The 10,193-nt window shown below is 35.4% G+C and overlaps 1 pseudogene; it reads left to right on the forward strand.

The window, feature by feature from the left end:
- Positions 1–351: 351 nt before the first annotated feature.
- LOC108284454 lies at positions 352–842 on the forward strand (annotated as a pseudogene).
- The last annotated feature ends 9,351 nt before the right edge of the window (positions 843–10,193 follow it).

Consider the following 10,193-nt stretch of genomic DNA (forward strand, 5'->3'; position numbering starts at 1 on the left):
CATTTTGTTTTAATTAGTCCATTCAGAATATCAGGCAGCCAAGAGGAAGTAGGGATGCTATTTGTTTCAAACAAGTTCCAAGGTGCTTAAGGCCCATGGGCGAATGAGTTCTATCCTGCCCTGAGGAAACTGGCATTCCAACCAGATAAAGAGACCTGAAATTTTGTAAAACAAACCCAAGACATCTGAAAATTATGAAGCATAGCTATTTGTTTCAAGGAAATTTGTTCAATTTCCATTTCATAGTTGTCAAATAATATACACTGTGTGTTTTAGAACCCTCTTTAAAAGTAATAAGTTGACCTCCTCTCAAGCTTGGCATTTGGTCCGTGGGGACCCATGGAGTTCAACATGCATATGGAGAAGTGTTATTTTCGTTCACGCCCGTCGACCCTGGCCATGGCATGATGTTCGTCAGCAGCGATTGCCAGGGTTCAGAGTTTGTAACGCTAATTGTCATAAAAACTTTAAAAAGAAGCGCAGTCCTCTCAAAGTTCGGTGGAGCAAAACATTCCAGAAGACAGCTGGCAAAGAGCTTACAGTGGATAATTCATTTGAATTTGAAAAACATAGAAATGAGCCTATGAAATACTAGCAAGAGGTATGGAATAAAAGCATTTGATGGAAGGAAGAAAGTTGAAGAGATCAAACAGAAACATCAAGCTAAATTTATAATGAACAGATTGAAGAAAAATAAAGAGCTACAGAAAGTTCAGGATATCAAAGGAGTCACGCAAAACATCTATCTTATCTGAGCACCTCTTGGAGGCAAAGGGAAGCAGTTGGAAGAGAAAATGGTGCAGCAGTTACAAGAGAATGTGGACATGGAAGATGCTTCTTAAAAATCGCTATATATAAAGCATTTTTGTATTAAAATAATTTTAACATGTATTTCAAAGAAAATCTTTACTTGTGATTTCATTGGATTACCAGTGCAAAGGGAAGTAGCTGGAAGAGAAAATTGTTACAAAAGGATGTGAACGTGGAAGATGCTTCTTAAAAATATCTGTAGCCATTTCTTTTATGTACATCTGAAAATGCCCTTTGGAGACTTGGAACTGCTAAATTATAGTTTATTTTTTACATTAGGTCACTTAAATAAAAAGTGATTAAAATATATCTTTCCTACATTGCCACCTATAAAACATCAGATACTATGGATGTTACGTTGCACCTCAGTATTAAATCTTCACTGGTAGATGTACTTATGTCAATCATGAAAATTCTGCTTATAACTGTAGAAGTGAATTGTGGACGTAAAATGGTTATGCCATTTGGATAGTGGCACTAGGAAGCATTCATATTGTAACGAATGGCAAAAGTTCATGACTAGTGATGTATAAAATAAAATATTCTTTGCAGTAGAATATTCCCTTTATTAATGTTATAGAAGGTGGGATAGAACAAGGAACTAACAATTTCTATGACAGTGTCAAATATTATTTTGATTTTGGTGTTTCCTGTTTCGGTTTATTTGGATCTTGGAAGAGCATAATGCCATTGTTTGATGAAGCCTGACTATTCTGGACTGTTTTGACCTGGTTTAACTGTTCTGATAGGTAGTTGTGGATGTTGGGGATGAGAACCAATCTTTGCCTGGAATGACACTACAGTCTAGAATTTCCACTTTGGAGACTATTCAGTTCTAACTTGTGATTCCTCGTAGAACAAACTTTATTTTTCTAGCCAAGCAATTATCCAGAAGCAGGGGAATCCCAGTGCCTTTTAAAAGTTATTACAGGGTTTTCTTTCAAAAATCTCCTGTTTTTGGACAGGAGAATTTATGGGTACAACATCTGTTCATTATTTGCACATAAAATAAAGCCATTTAAAAACTTTAATCAAATTAATAAGTTGAGGTGTTTGTCGTATTTACTGACTCCCTTAAATAACCTCAAAATTCAAGGATCACATCAGACTTGTTCTGAGACTAAATCATAAAGAATTGAAAGAGGTATCATATTTTTATAATTTGATATAGTTTTTATTTAAATTTGATTTTAATTTGAATTAATTTTTATAGTATGCATATGACAGAGAAGCAATACTTTCGATTTTTTAAATAGCCTCTTTCCAAATATTCTGTTTAAGTCCCAAAATGAAACTTAAAATGGTATCGGCATAACTAATATTACTATAAATACAGCACTTACTAAAACTAAATGCGTAGGACCAATTTGTTAAAATCTTAAAGACATTAAGTTAACTTTATGATGAAAATGAACGTGAGATATGAAAAAAGAGCAAGATGATTGGTGAACAGGAACAGAGTGAAATATTTTTATTGAAAAGAAATCTTGTAAGAAAAACGAAAGACAAAGATACTTTTTTTTTTTTTGGAGATGGAGTCTTGCTCTGTTGCCGCGGCTGGAGTGCAGTGGCATGATCTTGGCTCACTGCAACCTCTGCCTCCCGGGTTCAAGCAGTTCTCCTGCCTCAGCCTCCCGAGTAGCTGGGATTAAAGGCACAATCATGCCCAGCTAATTTTTGTATATTTAGTAGAGACGGGGTTTCGCCATGTTGGCCAGGCTGGTCTCAAACTCCTGACTTCAGGTGATCCACCCACTTTTGTCTCCCAACGTGCTAGGACTATAGGCGTGAGTCACGTTGCCCAGCCAAAAATGCATTTTTTAAATAACAAGAGAAATGTAGGCTCTATTTAACTCAAGAAGTTAATTCCATTGTCGCTATTTACAAATTAATTTCTCCTTATAACATTCCAAATTGCTGATGGAATCAGAAATTTAAAATCTAAGTGTATGTTTAAAACGTCTTGAGGGCCAATTTCCTTTCTAGTCCATAATGCTATAGTTAAATGTGAATATCTATTTATACTATTGCTAATAGCAGACATAAGTTCCATTTCCTCTGATTTTTTTTCAACTTTTATAGCAAGCCTGAAAGGTTGGAGATAAAGCTTTATAAATTTTAAGTTTATTTCAAGTAAAAACAGTTACATTTAAATTTTACAGTAACTGATCGACTTTGAAAAACACATGCTCTATCTTGAGTTTTAGTTAGAATTCTACTGAGGCCGGAAGTTATCTTTCTTCCTTTTCAGGATAATCAAACAGAAAAATCTAAAAACATGTGTGTTGACATCTACTTTAAGATTTTGAAAGTCCATATACTGAAAAACGTTTTTCATACATGAATTTAATTATCTTGCAATTATATATATTACATAGAATATATAATATTATATATAATACACACACACACACACACACACACACACACACACATACATACACACACAGATATATGTTGCCCGTGTTTTTTCTTTATTTTTTCCTGGGAGGTTGAATGGGGAGGGCAATGAATTCTTATCTAATTTACCAAATATATTTATCATTTTAAATTGCATATTTCTTTCTAATTCTGGCACTGCTCTATATTTTGAGATGTAATATAAATGAAAATTCTACATTATATCCAGCCTGTTGGGCTTTGGTAATTCAGTAGGAAGGAGGGACAACCAGTCACAGTAATGGTGATTTCAAGCTGGGACAGGTACCCTGGAGGGAGGAGTTTTGGGGATGTGAGAGCAGGGGACCATCTTGACCTGAAAGTGTTTGGTAATCAGTGCTGGCAGGGTGTGCAATCCAAGAAGTCTTTCCCGTGTGAATGACACTACCTAAGAGGTATAATAGTTCACACTCTTAGGCACAGAAGCTTTCCCTGTAAACAGAGCGTGTCCATCAAGTAGGCATTTTGTTCTTTAACTGTCAACATAAAAATTGTTGGAGATTTACCAACAAATGCTGAGGCTGTGGCATTTTCATCTAAATACATAGCCTGGAAATAATACCTTAATTCCAGAGTAGTGGTGAGTGTAAACATTATTTCAAAATGCCTACAACAACATAATGTGAAAATAGCTGTAATTTTCCTTAGTAAGACACAAAGATACTGCCCAGTCTTCTGTGGTTTGTTGTCTATATAATTGAAAGGAAAACCACCTGTTAGTTAAGGATGATTGACTATAAATATGTAATTACGTTCCCCATTCCAGCTCATGAGTCTTTTGAATATCCACAGATGACTTCAGTGAAATAATCTTAATGGAGAAAGTTCAAGGGTCTCTTTTCCTTTATTTATTTATTTATTTTGCCTAAATAAAAAGATATCTGCACTCTAAATTCCATCTCCAGACTCCTTAGCTTTATAGTTATCTCACAGGTAGCACTAACATGTTATAAACAGGGTCATTCATGTTTCCTTTTTTCGTATACTCAGAAGACCAGTATCAAATGTGCAGATCCAACACCGGATGTCATTAAAACCTTTTTTTAAAATGAACAAAATACTTTTTTCTAGAAAAATTGCAGAAACCTGGTTTCTAAAATTTTCACATTAGAGGGGAGGCATCAAGATTATCTTTGACTTTCATGTAGGGATAATCAATGGAAAAACTCCCTGGAGTTTCAAGAACATTGTAAATGATCATGTCCTCTTTCTAGAGTAATCGTGTTTTATTCTTGGGGACAATTAGGATGGGACATGTACACTTAATTCTGAATGGAGATGTTCATTATTAGAATAGCATTTTCTGACATCGTATTAAGTACTTTGTACTATGCTAGATATTTTACACATTCTAAACGTTAAAGAATTGTGCAAGATCGCCAGGCATGGGGGGTCACTTCTGTAATCCCAGCACTTTGGGAGGCTGAGGCAGGCGGATCACGAGTTCAGGAGACAGAGACCATCCTGGCCAACATGGTGAAGCCCTGTCTCTACCAAAAATACAAAAATTAGCTGGGCGTGGTGTCACATGCCTGTAATCTCAGCTACTCAGGAGGCTGAGGCAGGAGAATACCTTGAATATGGGAGGCAGAGGTTGCAGTGAGCTGAGATCATGCCACTGCTCTCCAGCCTGGGGACAGAGTGAGACGCTGTCTGAAAAAACAAAAACAAAAACAAAAACAAAAAACAAATAAAAATGCAAGGTCAGGGAAATGAGCCCTAATTTACAAATGTGGAAACTGAGGCTTAAGTTTATCTGACTCCTGTGGTGATTTTGATTCATATTTTCCAAGCATTTGATAGAAGTCATGCCTCCCAGACATTTGATTCTATAGAACATAGGACAGACAATACCATAAAACTTTTTTTTTTTTTTAGAGAGTATTTTGGATGCAAAGGCCTCTTTAGGAACATAGCTTTACTAAGGTAGACTCCTTCTAGAAATGTCTGGAAGCTCTTCTGTTTCTACCTTAGCTGCTTTCCGTTAACCTCAAAGCTTCCTGAGTAATTAAAAACTGTTCTGCTGCTTTGTTGATGATGCATTTAAATTTATTTTGATTCAGTTGGAAGGCTTTGTAATAACTAACCTTGTCTGACTTGTCACTGTTTCCTAGATTTTGGGCTCCTGTGGCAAACTGTTACAGAGGCAGGATTTTGAAGTTGGTCTGGAGTTTCTTTCCCCTGGTTATTTCTCTGAGATATCTTTTTATCAGACTGACTGCACAGAAGTGCTCATAAATGTAGTTGAATGAGAGCTCTCGTGAAGGGAAAGTTCGCTCTCTCTTTCTACCCACGCACGTTCAGCAGCTGCCATCATATTATTGCTTGATGCATCAAACTCTTGATAGTTCATGGTGTCAATCAAAACCTTGTCTTTGGGCTCCCAAAAATGTATTTTATTTCATAATTACTATTTCACCTAAATACCACTCTATTTTATTTAACCAGACATGTTAAACCCTATTCAAATCTGTTCTCCATTTCCACAAATGTTCCTATCTACCGAGTCACAAAAATCATATATTAGGAAATTTTTTTTTGTTATTTTTCATGTATCTCTCTCCTCCAAATATCTATCAACAATCCTGGCAGTTTTGCCACCAAATGACATTTCAACATGCTTGAAGTCTCTCCATCTCAACTCTAGCATCTTATGTATTTATGCTATAACTTACCCATTTCAAGAAATGTTTCTATAGCACCTGCTAAACATCAGATACTCTTCTAGCCACAAGGGCATAATACTAAACTAAAGCAAGCTTCTGTTCTCTTGGAGAGTACCGTGGACATTATAGAATGACTTCAATTTGCATAATGCATAGCAATAGTTCTTTTGGAAGGAATAATATATTTCAGTAACACTGTGTTCTCTGTGCAGAGTTCTATTGCTAATTGCTCTGATTTTTTTTTGAACATAACAGGGTAGAATCAAAGTCTTTTCTGGTCATCTAACTAGCTCGGTTTAATGTAGGTCATAATGAATTGTTAGTAAGCAAAACAAAATAAACCACAGACATTCACAGTATTTACGTTATTATTTAAGGGATTGCAGGTCTTGACTTGCATAATTATAATGCTCTATCCCAAATCCTTAAATTATATGCCATTTCAATAACTGTCTCAGTTTAATATTCCTGTCTCCTTCAGTTACAACACAATTGTTTCAAAACAACTTGTATTGTTGCATGTTCTCAAAACATGGTATTAACAAAAAAGGTTATAGAATTTCAAATGCCAGTCAATCTAGGAAATTTGCCAGGCTTTACTGTTTGAGTTTAGAAAAACAGAATTAAATCAGTCCAACTTTTGACAAAATCTAAAAAGACGTAGATAATTTTCTCAACAGAACTGTTTCTTTTCTATTTTGTCAACTCTGTGTTTCAACAACCATTAGAATTTTGATGTACCTGCCTTTTTTTTTTCATGAGAAATAAAGAAACTAAAAGCAATATTGTCATTTAAAACTACTTTCTCTAAAGTTTTTCTATTAACTTTCAGAATAGTTTGGCTAATTCTGAAAATGATGGAGCAAACATTAGATTGTTTAATATATAATCAGAGAGATTTCGAAATCAAAGTAATTGATCTATTTTGGGATGATGAAAATACAGGTGTACCTTAGAGATATGGCAGGTTAAGTTGCAGACTACAGTGGTAAAGCAAATATCACGATAAAGTATCACATAGAGGTTTTCACTTCCGAGTGTATATAAAAGTTGTGTTTACAGTACAGTATAGTCTATTAAGTGCCCAAGAGCATTATGTCTACAAAAACAATGTACCTACTTTAATTAAAAATACTTCTGTGCTAAAAAATGCAAATGATCATTTGAGCCTTCACAAGTCGTAGTATTTTGCTGGTGGCGGGTCTACCCTTGTTATTGATGGCTGCTGACTGACCAGGGTGGTGGTTGCAGAAGACTGGGAAGCCTGTTGCAATTTCTTAAGACAACATTGAACTTTGTTGCATCAACTGAGTCTTCCTTTCAGGAGAAATATTTCCTAACATGAGATGCTGTTTGTTACCATTTTGCCCACAGCAGAAAATGTAATCAAAACTATAGTCAGTTATCTCATTCCCTGCCACTACTTTATCAATTAAGTTCAGGTTCTGTTCAAAGTCCTTTATTGAGGTTTCAATGATGTTCACAGCATCTACAGTAAAGTAGCTTCCACCTCAAGAGACCACACTCTTTGCTCAGTGTTAAGAAGCAAATCATTCATTCAGATTTTATCATGAGTTCACAAAAATTTAGTCACATCTTCAGGCTCCACTTCAAATTCTAGTTCCCTTGCTATTTCCACCACATCTGCAGTGACTTCCTTTAGTGTTTTGAACCTCTCAAAGTCATCCTTGATGGTTGGATCGACTTTCTCCAGTTCCTGTTAGTGCTGATGTTCTGACTTTCTCCCATGAATCATGAATGTTTTTAATGGCATTTAGATTTTGTCTAGAAAGTTTTCAATCTACTTTTTCCCAGTTCATCAGAGGAATCACTACGTCTGGAAGCTATAGCCTTACAAAATGTATTTCTTAAATAGTAAGAAAGGAAAGCCAAAATTATTCCTTGGTATTAATCTACTTGCATATCTTCACCAGAGATTTTAGGTGACCAAGTGCACTGTCAATGAGCAGTAACGTTTTACAATATATATATATTTTATTTTCTCTGATCGGTCGGTCTCAACAATGAGTTTAACATATCCAGTAAACCACGCTGTAGAAAGATGCACTGTCATCTGGCTTTATTGCTGTATTTATGAGACATAAGCAGAGTAGATTTCGCATAATTCTTATGGGCAGGAGGATTTTCTGAATGGTTAATTGGCATTGGCTTCACCATAAAGTGACCAGCTGCACTAGCCCCTAACAAAGAGAGTCAGCCTGGACTTTGAAGCTCTGAAACCAGCCGCGGACTTCTCTCTAGCCATGAAAGTCTTGAGCGGCATCTTTTTCCAATCAAAAGCTCTTTTGTCTACATGGAAAAATCTGTTTATCCTCCTTTATCAGTTCCCTTATGCGGTTTTTTCTGGATAACTTGCTGCAGCTTCTACATCAGCACTTGCTGCTTCAAACCTTGCACTTTTTTGTGACAGAGATGGGTTCTTTTTTTTAAATCTCACAAACCAGTCTCTGCTAGCTTCAAACTTTCTTCTGCAGCTTCATCACCTCTCAGCCTTCATAGAATTGAAGAGAGCTAGGGCCTTGCTCTGGATTAGGCTTTGGCTTAAGGGAATGTTGTGGTTGGTTTGATCTTCTATCCAGACCACTAACGCTTTCTCTGTATCAGCAACAAGGCTGTTTCCCTTTCTTATGATTCCTGTGTTCACTGGAGTATTATTTAATTTTCTTCAAAAGTCTTTCCTTTGCATTCACAACTTGGCTAAATATTTTGCACAAGAGGGCTAGCTTTTGGCTTATCCTGGCCTTCATCATGGCTTTCTCACTAAGCTTAATCATTTCTAGCTTTACATTTAAAGTGAGAGATGTGTGACTCTTCCTTCCATTAGAACATATAGAGGCCATTGTAGGGTTATTAATTTGTTTATTTCAATATCCTTTTGTCTCAGGGAATAGAGATACCCAGAGAGAGGGGGAGAGATGAGTGAATGGCTGATAGGTGGAGCAGTCAGAACACACATATTGATCGAATATGTGCACTGCCTTCTATGGGTGTGGTTCATGGCACCCCAAAATAATTACAATAGTAACGCCAAAGATCAGAGATCATCATAACAGACATAATAATTGTAAAAAAAAACTTTGAAATATTACAAAAATTACCAAAATGTGACAGAGAAACACGAAGTGAGTATATGCTGTTGAAAAAAATGGCACTGATAAATTTGCTAATGCAGACTACACACAACTCCAATTTGCAAAAGATGCCATATCTGCAAAGCACAATAACGCAATGCACAATAAAACAAGATATGCCTGTATCTGGAATTTAGTTTTTATCTATATGTCACAACATGAAGTGTTTTTAAATTAATAACTTGAAGCTTTATACTGCCCTAATGAAGATATACTTCCCAAAATGCACTGGACATTGATATGCATCTGATCATTAAAAGTTCTTTATGTAATAAGCATTTTCATTTTTGTTTGCATACTTATTTCAAAAATTTCTTTATGCCTTATTTCTTGCATTTACCAATTTGTTAACTTTCATAGGGTATATTTTCAGGTAATTTTTTTTTAAAAAAACTGCATAAATTCCAACCACATCCGTTTATAAGAAAATGCACCTTTCCCAATTCTCCAACATTTTTCAAAAGTGAAAATTTGGCATAAGTACAGCAGCACAGCATGACTCAGCATATCACTATCAAAATGTGAAACAGCTCTTCTCCCCCTACTTGGATTCTTAAGTATAACTTATGGAAAACTAATCACATCTATCTTTTAGGTTTCTTACAATGCCTAGTGAAATGAATAGGCATCTTGCAAATATCTATTGAAGGAATGAATGCAGAGATAGCTCACTTCAGTGCTGTTATGCATAGTTATACTTCCAAGGGACTTTCCTTTGCTTTGTTTAATGTGGATGGCACTATCTTGAGTGATGAGAGAAGGGTACATATTATCTACGACTTGTAAACACTTGATAATTGCTAAAGCACAACCTGGTTTATAATCTATCACGTGATTGGACGTTATATGGTCAACTTTCTCTGCTTTAGCTTTGTTTCTTTTGGACTTTGCGTAATGACCAACAAATTAAGTAGACTCAAGTATAAACAATTTTCTTGCCAATTAATATCAGTTATGTTTATTTCCCATTTTCAGACTCTCATTTTTTTTTCAAATTTTGATCAACAGGAATTGTTACATTTTCCAGAGCTGTGCCCCAGCAACAGATACTTTATCTTTTCCTTAAATTTTTTTTGTTATGTCATTTTTCTTTCCTTTTTAAAATATATATATATATATATATATA

This window comes from Cebus imitator, unplaced genomic scaffold, assembly GCF_001604975.1.
Source record: "Cebus imitator isolate Cc_AM_T3 unplaced genomic scaffold, Cebus_imitator-1.0 Scaffold279, whole genome shotgun sequence".
In the NCBI taxonomy this organism is placed as follows: Eukaryota; Metazoa; Chordata; class Mammalia; order Primates; family Cebidae; genus Cebus; species Cebus imitator.